This window comes from Saimiri boliviensis, chromosome 6, assembly GCF_048565385.1.
Source record: "Saimiri boliviensis isolate mSaiBol1 chromosome 6, mSaiBol1.pri, whole genome shotgun sequence".
Lineage (NCBI taxonomy): Eukaryota > Metazoa > Chordata > Mammalia > Primates > Cebidae > Saimiri > Saimiri boliviensis.
The window spans coordinates 115,773,684-115,787,590 of record NC_133454.1 but is presented as its reverse complement, the minus strand read 5'-3'; the positions used below and the strand labels follow the sequence as shown (position 1 = coordinate 115,787,590).

Sequence of the window (13,907 nt, the reverse complement as noted above, 5' to 3'; positions counted from 1 at the left end):
GATACATCAGCCAGCTAAACACATGGTGCCCCTTGCAGCTCCACTGTAATTCAGGGAGGGGCAGTGCCATGTATTACAGGTGTGAGCTACCACGCCCAGCCTTTAAAAAAAAAAAAAAAAAAAAAAGGCAAAAGAGACAGGGTCTCTCTCTCTCTCTCTGGCCCAGGCTGGCATGATCAGAGCTCACTGCAGCCTCGACCTCCTGGGAAGTCATGAACTATGACGGAGACACTGGCTAAAGCATCGGTGGAGGTAGTTTCTTGTTTTGTGCCTGTTTTTCTGGGGTGCTGGGGAGCTTTCTTTAAAGACTCATTGTGACTAATATGCTTCTTCCCTATATGTGGCTTCTAAAAGGAAAGATTTTTCCCTCAAAACTCAAGGCTCTCATCTACCCCACATGCAGTTTTCCCCCAGGGTACACGAGTGCTTTCTCTCAGGTGGTCTGCTCTTCACCCAGAAGTTTTATGGGGGCTGCTGGCACCACGGCCACCACCTCCACCACCCTCCTCGACCCATGTGAGAAGGCCTCTGGGTGCCCAAGGCTGCCCGTGACCAGCTGGCTACATCCACCTAATCTCAGCTTCGTATCAGAAAGCGGATGCTGCCCCACAACTGAGCCGCATCCTCCAAGCCTGTACCAAGAATAAAGATGATATTCTCATCTCCGTCTTCTTTACACTGTGCCTCTTAAGTGGTCCCGAAATCTGAAAAACAGATGTGCTGTTTAAACCCCAACAACAAGGACCTCAGGACATTTAAAAGAGCCACTAGTGTTTACCCAGATCTTTTACAGCTCACTGGAACTTCCCAGTAACCGAACAGAGTCAGTTAATTAGCAAATGGTGCCGAGCACCTATTATTAAGCACTCACAGCCTGTGCCACACCAGGCAATGGGAGGTGGTATGTATCATTAGCACCATTTTACAGTTGGGACAGCTGTCAGAGTCGGGCACTCTGCGGTAGGCCACACCACCAGGACACAGCATGCAAGCATGCCCCCCCAAGTCTTCTGACTCTAAAGTCCATGCTCTTTTCCTATTTATGAGCTAGGTGACCTTGGGCAAGTTACTTAACCTCTCTGTGCCTGAGATGTTTTTTGCTTGGGGGAGGATTTTTTTTTTTTTGACAGTTTCACTCTTGTAACCCAGGCTAGAGTGCAATGGCACAATCTCGACTCACTGTAATCTCCTTCTGGGTTCAAGCGATTCTCCTGCCTCAGCCTCCAGAGCAGGTGAGATTACAGGCATACATCACCATACCTGGCTAATTTTTTTTTTTTTAATTTTTAATAGAGATGGAGTTTCACCATGTTGGCCTAGGCTAGTCTCAAACTCCTTACCTCAGGTGATCCACCCTCCTCAGCCTCCCAAAGTGCTGGGATTACAAGCATGAGCCACCATGCCTGACAGCCTGAGTTTTTACCTTCTGTAAAACAGAGATTAGAACAGCACCTACCTTAGCTTGTCATTGTGAGGGTTAAACGAGCTAAGTGATGCCAAGTACCTGGAAGAATAGCTGAGGTAGTAAGCACTTGGTAACTGTCACCATCATTACTATTAGTGCCATGCCAAACTGCCAGTCTAAAAGGCAAGATAATAGCTACCAGTTCAGCAGCAAGAACTGTATACTAAATGCTGTACGTGGAATGACTCACTGAAACCTTACGATAAACTGAGTTTTTGGCCCTATTTTACACTCAAGAATCTGATGCTCAGAGAGTAAGGTCAAGTATACTGGCTACAACTCACACAACTAAGATGGATCAAAGTCAGGATTTGAACTCAGGTCTTATGGATTATCTAGCTGAAACATATTTACTGCAGCAAATAAAGCAATATGTGTGCATCTAACTTCTATTCAGATGTTAAAAATACATGCAGAATCAAGGGCACCTCCCTGATACACAAAGTTCCTTTTGAGGCACCTCCACCCAAAAGTACAAAAGAGAAAAAAAGCTCCACAATTCGTGTTAACTTTATCCACAGTGTGTGACACTAATCATCCCAGACCACATCCTATACCCACCACAACCTGAAAACCCACTTCCTCCCCAGCACACATCCCAGGGAGCAAAAGTCAACATTCAGCTCCGGCTTCTCCAAGAACACCTTGTATATTGACCCATGCATGCCAGCAAGTAACCGAGCTGGAAAAACATTCTCCCAAAGCCCGGAAAGGGATCAGAGTGCTTTAGGTTGAACTGCATCACGTCTTCAACGCTGATATTACTCCCAGCACTGGCAGACCTGAGCCAAACAAGCTAGCAGTGTCCTGCCGGATCCTGAGGTCAGCGACCAGGACCAGAGACAGGCTAGCCCACTGGCCTTTTCTGGACCCAACTTCAGGGATCGACCTTCCTCACCTGACCCTGAAGCCTCAGGGTGGAATGGGATCCTCACGGCCCCCAGGACCGCATAGGGGCATCTGTCAGCCCGCCTGGAAAGCTAGCATGCCTTTAAGTATGGAACCCAGAGGCTCTTCTGAGACTTTGGAGTAGGGGAAGGCACTGCTCCTCGCATGTCAGTCCTAAGACCAGCCCTCAAGACTTCCAAGGCCTGAACTTAACCAGAAACGTTGCAGAGAGGATGTGACTGTCACACTGGTGGGGGTGGGGAGGAAAGAGGCCAAGAATGAAAAGCAAAAGATTGACTGAATGTTAACCTCAGAGATCTGGCGGGAGATTTGGGGCCTCTCAGACCCCAAGAATTACTGTTGCATCAAAAGTTCCCATGCTTGCAGGCATTTGGCTAGACAAAAATGCAGTCTGCTGCCACTGAAAGAATCCATATTCCCTAAATGCATGATGAGTCCTGGCCGCTTTGGAGGGTTATTTTTGAGGGCCTACCATGTGCTAGGCACCATGCTAGGGGCTTTACTTTTATTTTATTTTATTTATTTATTTACCTGAGATGGGATCTAGCTGTGAGGCCCAAGCTGGAGTGCAGTGGTGCAATCACAGTTCACTGCAGCCTCAACCTCCCAGGCTCAGGCAATCTTCCCACCTTAGCCACTCAAGTAGCCAGGACTACAAGCATGCACCACTATGCCTGGCTAATTTTTATATTTTTTGTGGAGACAGGGTTTCACCATGTTGTCCAGGCTGGTCTTGAACTCCTGGATTCAAGCAATCCGCCTGCCTCAGCCTCCCAAAGTGCTGGGATTACTTTTGTTGAGATTACTTTTTGAGACTGAGTCTTGGGCGTGAGCCACCACACCCAGCTGCTAGAGGCTTTCTACACTCCCCTTCAGTTACTCCTTCCAAACACCCCAGAGACACAGGGACTGGCCCTTTTTTTTTAATTTAAAAAAAAAATCACACTCAGAGGAGTTAAATAACCTGTTCTGATATAAAACAGACTCCATGGTAGGGCACAATTAAAACCTACTCTATCTTACAGCTCATGCTCAACTTTTTTTCATAAAAGGCATCCCCGGGGGCCACATTATGAGAGGCCTGGCATACATCGAGGACCACGAGTCATGGGCAAGACCACAGAGAGAGCAAACAAGTGGTGAAATGAAATGAGACAGGAATCAGATGATGATGTGCTTCTAACTAGCTGGGCAAGTCACTTCACCTTTCCAAGTCTGTTTCTTCACCTGAGGGATGGAGCCAGTGTAAAAGAAGATAACGCAGATGAAGTACTCGGCACCTAAGAGGAACTGAGATGTCATTTCTCTCAATGCAACTTCTCAGAAAAATGGACAAAGATGACCTCTCCTTCGGAGAGTTTCCGTGAAAACAGAGGGCCCGCAGAGCAGAAACTTCCTGGTAAACTCTAATTTGCTATATAAGACATTGCACAATGAGGCCCCCTGTCCAAGTCCAGCCCCAGACCTATGTTTTGTTTGGCCATATATATTTTGTGAACTAGGGCCGGGTGCAGTGGCTCACACCTGTAATCCCAGCACTTTGGGAGGCCGAGGTGGACAAATCACCTGAGATCAGGAGTTCAAAACCAGCCTGTGCCACCACACCCGGCTAAATTAGCTGGGTGTGGTGGCACACATTTGTACTTTACTATTAATCCTCTACTAAAAGTACAAAAATTAGCTGCACCTGTAATGGCAGCTACTCAGGAGGCTGAGGCGGGAGAATCGCTTGAACCCAGGAGGAGGACACTGCAGTGAGCCAAGACCACGCCATTGCACTTCAGTCTGGGCAACAAAAGTAAAACTCTGTCTCAAAAAAAAAAAAAAAAAAAAAAATGTTACGAGCATTTAAACAACAGAATATTTCCCATAAAAATATAATTTCCTGGCTGGGTACAGTGGCTCATGCCCATAATCCCAGCACTTCGAGAGGCCAAAGCAGGAGGATCACGAGGTCAGGAGTTCGACACCAGCCTGACCAACGTGGTAAAACCCCATCCCTACTAAAAATACAAAAATTAGCCAAGTGTGGTGGCACACACTTGTAATCCCACCTGCTTGGAAGGCTGTGGCAGGAGAATTGCTTGAACCCGGGAGGTAAAGGTTGCAGTGAATCGAGATTGCACCACTGCACTCCAGCCTGAGTAACAGAGCAAGACTCAGTCTCAAAAATATTTATATATATATATAAATATCTATAAAAATAATATATAATATATAAATATATGTTATATATCATTAATATGTTTTTTTTTTTTTTTTTTTTTTGAGACGGAGTTTCACCCTTGTTACCCAGGCTGGAGTGCAATGGTGCGATCTCGGCTCACCGCAACCACCGCCTCCTGGGCTCAGGCAATTCTCCTGCCTCAGCCTCCTGAGTAGCTGGGATTACAGGCACGCACCACCACGCCCAGCTAGTTTTTTTGTATTTTTAGTAGAGACGGGGTTTCACCATGTTGACCAGGATGGTCTCGATCTCTCGACCTCGTGATCCACCCGCCTCGGCCTCCCAAAGTGCTGGGATTACAGGCTTGAGCCACCGCGCCCGGCCAATATGTTTTATATTATTATATATTATATATAAATATATATTGTTAAACATATTAAATATGGCTGGGCATGGTGGCTTATGCCTATAATCCTAGCACTTTGGGAGGCCAAGGTGGGAGGATCTCTTGAGGATAATAGATCAAGACCAACCTGGCCAACATAGTGAGATCTCATTTCAAAAAAATTATATATATATATAAAAAATAGTAATATATTAAATCATATATTATTATATGTGTGTGTGTGTGTGTGTGTATATATATATATATATATAATTTCCTGCCTCTGTTGGAGGGAAAAAAAAAACCCAGAAGATCTGAAAACACAGAGCCACATTCTCACAGGACAGTAAGGCCACCTTTCGGGGGGATCATGGCCCCTCTACCTCCACATCGGGGCCTTCAGCCTGCTTCCCTCATCTCTGTAGCTGCCAGGCCCCTAGCGGCTGGGGGCCCAAGCACTACACTGCATAGTGAGGTGGGGGAGAGGACACAGCCACTCAGCCATTACTAGTTTCTCCATTTCTGCCAAGTGTTTATTGCACTGCAAGATTTTGAGTACTACTTCCCTGCTACCCAGGGATGCATGAAGGACGTGTATTGCTGACGATAAGGTAGGGTCGGCCCTCTGGGGCAAATAAGCTTGACACTCCCCCAGGCTCTTCTCTGTACCCTGGGTTTGTCTTTTGTGGTGTGGGTTCCCACAGATTAAGTTGTTCCCCTTAAAAATATCAATGAAGAAACACAGACCCAGGAAATCTCTGGCCCGGCCTGGTCTCAGAGGTGCCCCCAACCACTCAGAGAGCAAAAACCTTTGTCAAGCAAGGTAGAAATGCCTGCCCTGCTTTCACAGCTCTGGCACTGACCCAAGGCTGGAATGTTGAAGGCCCGCATTCCAGGCTGAAGCAAGGAGCAGGTGAGGCCACTCCTGGGCTCCAAAGGATGTCCAGGACCTCCAAAAGTCCTGGCAGGGAAAAGATCTGATTAACAAGAGAGAGACAATGCCTGCTGCAAAGAAACCACACTCACACATTTCTAGAGCCTGAAAAGCATCCATCCCTGCTCCCCAGGACACATTCACAGTTGAATCATGCCTCTACCATGTTCACAAACCAAAGATACACACTGAGCTAGATGTCACCATAGACAGGCTAGCTTACATCTTTCTAAACATTCTAAATTTAGCCCCATCCTGACAAGACAAGAAAGCACAGAACAAGACAAAACTCTGCCCTCAAGAATCTTAGACACTTCACCTTCATACTGGGTTAAGCACCAACACCATCATCATCATCATCATTGATCTTTACTGTCACCATCATCACTGTTACCAAGGCACTAATGTTCACCAAGTGTTCACTGTGTCCCGGGTTGCATTTCATTCTCATCATTACATTCAGATACGACTATCAGCTGCCTATGCAATACAAGAAACCTGAGGCTTAGCCAAGTTAAAGCAACTTGCTCAAAGTCATAGAGGAATTCAAACCCAGGAAGTCTGACTCCTGAACTCATGCTCAAAATGCCAGAGAAGTACCATTTTCTGATTTTCAGATGAGGGAGCTGAGCCCCAAAAAGTGTGTGTGTTTTGTCTAACAACTAGGAAGCCGTCTCGCTCCCAAGCCCACAGGGCTGATGTGAAGAGTAAAGGAGACAGTTATACAAAGCCCTGAGGTCAGTGGCTGGCTCACAGTCAGCGGTCAACTGCTCTTAGTTGTCATTAACATAATGATTCTGATGTCCAGATGAGACCCACCCCACAGTGACCTGGAAAACCTCTCTGAACACCAGGAGCTGGTTTTTCCACATCACATTTACAGATTAGCACAATCGGCAAAAGAATCATTTTCCTATGCCATGGGTGGGGGGAAAAGCATGATCAAGTGACTTCCTCTGAATAAAAAACAGAAAACACGGCCAGGCACGGTGGCTCACGCCTGTAATGCCCACACTTTGAGAGGCCGAGGCAGGCAGATCACTTGAGCCCAGGAGTTGGACACCAGCCTGAGCAACATGACAAAACCCTGTCTTTATCAAAAATACAAAAATTGGCCAGGTGTGGTGGTGCATTCCTGAGACCCCAGCTACTCGGGAGGCTGCGGCAGGAGGATCACTTGAACCCGGGAGGTGAAGGTTGCAGTGAGCCAAGATCGCACCAGTGGACTCCAGTCTGGGTGACAGAGTGAGACCCTGTCTCAAAAAAAAAAACAGACAACAAACCACAAGCAGCTTGACCTAAGTCAAATGCAAGAGTCTTCCAGCTCAAGTCTGGATCCCAACTGCCCGTCACACAGCCTCAGTACTGTGAATCAGTGTACACACGCACGCACATGCCCACCACACACACACACACACACGTCCTGAGCAGTGGAACATCACTGCAGTCACAGCCCTTTATGAAAGTGCAACATCAGAAACAACAAAATGCCCATTAAGAGAAGAAATAAGACATGTTACAATGGATGCTGGAATGTCATGCAGCTGCTAAATATGGTGCTTTAAGAGGACAATTATCAACATGAGAAGCACTCATAATAAGACATGGAGGCAAATAAGATACCAAAAAAGATACATGCATTCTGGGGGATACAATCATAAGGAAACACAGCAAAATGTTAACAACGTTGACATCTAGATAGCAGACCAAGGAATTTTTTTTTCCTTTGGTGTGCCTTCCTTCATTTCCCCAGTTCTTTTCCTTTTTTTTTTGAGACAGAGTCTCAATCTGTCACCCACGCTGGAGTACAGTGGTGTGATCTCAGCTCACTGCAACCTCCACCTCCTTCCTAGGTTCAAGCAATTCTCCTGCCTCAGCCTCCCGAGTAACCGGGATTGGTGGGGTAGCGTACCACCACGCCCAACTAATTTTTGTATTTTTTTTATCAAAGACAAGAGTTTCAGCCTGTTGGTCAGGCTTGTCTCAAACTCCTGACCTCATGATCCACCTGCCTCAGCCTCCCAAAGTGCTAGGATTACAGGCATGAGCCACCATGCCCAGCCTCCCGGTTCTTTTTCTACAATGACCAGGGAAAGGCAGGAGAGCTTTGTGGGCAAGTCCAGGTTAGAATCCCAGCTCTACCACTCACCTGCCAGCTGACCCTGAGCTAATAATCCCACTCATAACAGCAAAAACTCTGAAAGACAGTTATGATTACCTTATAATGGAGGAAGAGTGAAACTCTGGGAATAAAAATAATGGGTACTATGGGATAGAAAGATGTCATCAGTTAACTGGCTATCACCCCTGAAAAGTACTATTTTCATCCTGATTGTAAAACAGAAATATTCACCAGACGCCTTGGCAAAACTGGCAAGTGAGCCATTTCCCAGAAACCAGCCACTCCCATGAGATGGATGAAACATAAAACTTCTAGGACACCTCCAAAAGGCTGCCTGCTACAGAAAGGGGCCCGGTGCACCTTGGCTCAGAGACATATTGCTGAAAAAGTGTGCCTAAAGAGGCACTGTATATCGAACCCCATTCATGACATAACAGGAGGGAGCTCTGTTTTATAGAATCTATGCAACCGACTTATCTAATTTTATCATTGGGGGAAAAAAAAATTCTTCCCTAAATTTACTGTTGTATTTGAGGCTTTTTATAAATTGGATTGTGTAAGTACAAGACATCTCAGCAAACAGCATGCTCTAATGTTCAATTAACTCTCCAAATAAATGCTGAGCAAATACAGCCTGGAATACACTAAGCACTTAAGCACTGAGGAACAAATGTGTGAAGAAATGTGTGAATAGGAACTATACATATCGAATTGAGGAAATCACAATTACATGTCATCATACTTTGTCCAAACCCAGAGAATGTACAATGCTCTGCGCAAACCCTAATGGAAACTATGGACTTTGTGTGACAGTGATGTGTCAATGTACATTCTTTGATTGTACCACTCTGGTGGGGTGCTGCTAATGGGGGAGACCATGCATATGTGAGGGCTAGCGGTATACGGGATATCTCTGCAACTTCTGCTCAATTTTGCTTCGAACCTAAAACTGCTCTAAAAATAAAATCTATTTTAAGGAAGAAAGAAAAAAAATCACATTTGACAAAACGTGACGGGTTTACCAGTCATGTGTATAAAAACAAACTCATACAGTCTGTGTGCGTACACCACAAACACGCATTCTCAAACCATCTGACTGCAGAGGCTACAAAACCTGAAAGGCAAGTTCCTCTGCAGCTTTACAGAAAGCGCAGGAATGTTCCACTGACAAGATAATTCTCCACGTGTCCATCAGCAGACTCACAGGAGGCCTTTCGAGTTTTCACCTGCTTCTTTTTAATCAAAAGTGCTTTTATCCACAAAACTTCAATAAATCTATGATTTTTTTCCCCCAAGCTTCCATTGCTGGAAGAAAATATTTTAAAGGGGGTTTCATATAGGAGGGCTCCAAGAGGCCTGCAGTGTAATTTAATTTTCATGATCAAAGGTTACCCCACATTAAGCCCACTGCCAATCTGTCTGCCCACACAGAGGGCTGCAGTTAAACAGCAGGTGTCCAGGTTTTCTAAGACAGTACCAATTTTTTTTTGTTTTTTGGAGATAGAGTTTCACTCTTGTTGCCTAGGCTTGGCTGGAGTGCAATGGCACGATCTCAGCTCACTGCAATCTCCACCTCCTGGGTTCAGGTGATTCTCTTGCCTCGGCCTCCTGAGTAGCTGGGATTACAGGCACCCACCACCATACCCAACTAATTTTTGCGGGTTTTTTTGTTTTGTTTTGTTTTGTTAGTAGTGACAGGGGTTTCACCACACTGGCCAGGCTGGTCTCGAACTCTTGATCTCAGGTGATCTACCCACTTTGGCCTCCCAAAGTGCTGGGATTGCAGGTGTGAGCCACCACGCCCAGCCAACGGTACCAATTCTAAATGTTCCACCTTTCTCCCTCTCCATGTACATCCCATCCTGGCTTAGGATTTGAAATGGTTGCCATGACTTGGTGGTTCTCAATTAGGCAAGATTTTATCCCCCAGGGACATATGGTAATGTCTGCAGACATTTTGGCTGTCACAACTGGGCAGAGCCTGGAGTGGGTGCTACTGGCATCTAGTGGATAGAGGCCAAGTGTGCTCCTAACATCCTACAATGCACAAGACAGCCTTCACGACAAAGAATCATCAGGCCCCAAACGTCACTAGTGCCGAGGCTGAGGAACTGTACCATAATCTGGAAGCTTACCGGTGGAAAAGCTGAGGGAGCTTTAAAACCCCCCTGCTCAGGACTGTAAGTGAAGGTTTATTCCATGTGCTCCCTGGACATCACACAGCCCTCCACTACTGGCAATGTGAGCTTGGACAGTGGCTGACTTTATCCAAGTCTTAGACAGGCGTCAGCTGTAAAATGAGGATAACAGAAATATCTGCCTCTCAACACTGTAAAAGTTATATGAGATTGTGCACATAAAGTGTTTACTTTTATTGTTAAGACGGAGTCTTGCTCTGTTGCCCAGGCTGGAGTGCAGTGGCGTGATCTCGGCTCACTGCAATCTCTGCCTCCCAGGTTCAGGAGATTCTCCTGCCTCAGCCTCCCGAATAGCTGGGATTACAGGCATATGCCACCACACTTAGCCAATTTTTGTATTTTTATAGAGATGGGTTTTCACCGTGTTGGCCAGGCTGGTCTCGAACCCCTGGGCCCAAGTGATACGCCCGCCTCAGCCTCCCAAAGTGCTGTCAGGAGCCATGGCACCCAGCCCATAAAGTGTTTAGAGTGGCCAGCACATTGCAAACACAAAATGCATGAAAAACTAACAGCCGACTGAAACATCTTCTGCACTGCAGCAGGCATCATGGCCGTAAGCTGTGCAGCGGCATGAGGGATCCGGCAGAGAGAGGGGGTTTCCCCAGCAGCGTGGCACAGCCACTTAGGAGACAAGGAGAGCTGAGGCAGATCAGGTTCTGTGAGAAGGGGCATCAACAACTTAGCAGAGCAGCTTGGGGTTACCTACCCCCAAGGATGTCCTAGATGAAGGCAGTGACCTCCTAAGCAAAGGCAAGGGGAGGAGGGGCCCAGGTACCAGAGACCCTCAGTGCAGCATTTGGTGGGAGGAGGGCAAACACTATCAAAGAAGAGGATTCGGGCCAGGTGCGGGGGCTCACGCCTGTAATCGCAGCACTTTGGGAGGCTGAGATGGGTGGATCACAAGGTCAGGAGTTCAAGACCAGGCTGGCCTATTGGTGAAACGCTGTCTCCTAAAAAAGTACAAAAATTAGCTGAGCGTGGTGGCACGTGCCTGTAGTCCCAGGTACTCAGGAAGCTGAAGCAGAAGAATCACTTGAACCTGGGAAGTGGGGGTTGCAGTGAGCCAAGATCGCCCCACTGCACTCCATCCTGGGTGACAGAGCAAGACTCCATCTCAAAAAAAAAAAGAAAAGAAAAGAAAATGATTAGAAAGAGCAGTGGACTAAGCTGCAACCCCCTCCAATATGTCCTTTAAATAACAAGGATAACAGCAACTGAAAATGCAGCGTTCAGGTACCTCAAACAGGCCTCAAAAATGCCCCCAAAAGCCATTAATGACCAGAACCCAATAAAGTTCCAAATAACCAATCCGGGAAGTACACAGCCCCCACAAAAGCCCCACAAGAGGTGAAGGCTGCATGGGCAGTGAACTTCTGTTTCCTAACAGAACCACCAGCATCTGCCAAGGCCATGCCAGCCCCATCCGCCCCCGATCCAATGCCACACTCATGCTCACACGGAACAGGAGGTCACCAGCGGCTCGGCCTGGAATTTCCAGACTTCTGTTTTCTAAAACTTCAAGCAGCAGTTAAAAATTACCAAAGTTTAGCCTGGGTAACATGGCGAAACCCTGTCTCTATGAAAAAATGAAAAAATTAGCCGGACACAGTGGCATATGCCTGTAGTCCCAGCTACTTGGGGGGGCTGAGGCGGGAGGATTGCTTGAATCGGGGAGGCAGAGGTTGCAATGAGCCAAGATGCCACCACTGTACTCCAGCCTGGGCAACAGAGTGAAACCCAGTCTCAAAAAAAAAAAAAAAAAAAAATTACCATAGTTAATGTTGGCAACAAATTTGAGAGGTTTGTTTTAAAAACCTTTTCACCCGAATCCCAACCGGGAGACCACAGCGGTGGGCAGAGACCCTCACTCTGACCTTTAGACCAAGACAACCCACACTCCACAGTCCAAATTACAACAAACAAAAGACTTCACCTTTACTTGTTAACAACTCTGAACTTTTATTTTAAATGTGTTCAAGAGTTCACCAAAATGTTAACAAAAGGATTGATAATTCTTCTGCAAACTGCTTTTTAAACAATTTTTATGTAGGGTCAGGTGTTGTGGCTCATGCCTGTAATCCCAACACTTTGGGAGGCTGAGGTGGGTAGATCACCTGAGGTCAGAAGTTCAAGACCAGCCTGGCCAACATGGTGAAACCCTGTCTCTACTAAAAACACAAAAATTAGCCAGGTGTGGTGGTGCACACCTGTAATCCCAGCTACTCGGGAGGCTGAGGCAGAAGAATCACTTGAACCTGGGAGGCGGAGGCTGCAGTGAGCCAAGATCGTGCCACTGCCCTCCAACCTAGATGACAGAGCAAGACTCTGTCTCAAAAAATATATATAATTATGTAAACATATTATTCAGAGAGGCAGCATAGAAGGACAGAACTCAACCTAGAGTCTGTTCAAATTCCAGGGCCTCTTCTGTGCAACCTGGGGTAGTAAGTTACCCAGCCTCTCTGACATTTAAGAAACTTAATTACTTAAGTTTACACATAAGTAAACTGCTAATAATACACATATTATTGGATTGCACAGGGGAATACGTAGTAACATGGTACAATATAAAGCATTGAGTAAAATGAGCTAAAATTCTAATTCTCTCCCCAGCCCCCAAACCCTCATCACACCCTCTCCCCACAGCATCACAACAGAAACCATAATAAGGGATCTTTATCCCTAGACCAGACATCCCCAGACTACAGCCCACGGGCCGTATGCAGCCCCCTGAGGCCATTTATCCGGCCCCCCGCCGCACTTCAGGAAGGGGCTCCTCTTTCATTGGTGGTCAGTGAGAGGAGCACAGTATGTGGCGGCCCTCCAACGGTCTGAGGGACAGTGAACTGGTCCCCTGTGTAAAAAGTGTGGGGATGCCTGCCCTAGACTCTCAGCTCTATGAGAACAGGGAACTTGCCAGTCTCATCTACCAAGTCCAAGTTCAGGCCAGGGCCCAGCACACAGTAGACACCTAATAACTACCTGCTGAATGAATAAATGAATGACAGCAACCCTTGGCAAAGAGCTCTTCATTTCCATTTCCTTACCTATGAGAGTTAGTTATTACCCCATAGAACCACTGTGAAGATTAAATGAGGTAACTTGGCTGTGCATGGTGGCTCAGACCTGTAATCCCAGCACAGTGGGAGGCGATCTGGAGACAGGAGGATAACTTCAGGCTGGAAGTTCAAGACCAGCATGAGCAACATGGCAAAGCCCCCTCTACTAAAAATACAAAAAATTAGCCAGGCATAGTGGTACACAACTGTAGTCCCAGCTACTCAGGAAGCTCAGGTGGGAGAATCACCTGAGCCTGCAAAGTCAAGGCAGCAGTGACCTGTGATTGCACCACTGCAGTCCAGCCTGGGCGACGAGAGTGAGATCCTGTCTCAAAATAAATAAATGAGCTAATGCATGGAACCGTGCTCAGCCCAGGGCCTCAACCCAGGTGCTCCGTAAGGTAGCAATTCACACCTTACAAGACACAGATGAGATCACAAACAGAAGAAGACTCTGATATGATTGCAACAACTGACTGAACATGATCAGGAGGTATTTTCATTTTGTCCTCCATTCACGGGAACACATGTAGAACCAAACTCCTTCAGTACTGGGTGGCCAGGCCCTCACCCCTCCAGCAGGCAGCAGGGCAGGGCTGTAGCCTGCAGAAGTCAAACTATGAGGCCAAACAACCAGGCCACAACCACCTACCCTGACCCAAAAAGGG

At 46.7% G+C, this 13,907-nt stretch overlaps 1 protein-coding gene across 1 annotated transcript in view; it reads right to left on the bottom strand.

The window, feature by feature from the left end:
• The window catches only part of PTPRJ (protein tyrosine phosphatase receptor type J), a 200,086-nt gene that overhangs the window by 118,513 nt on the left and 67,666 nt on the right, over positions 1-13,907 (bottom strand). The window lies entirely within an intron of this gene.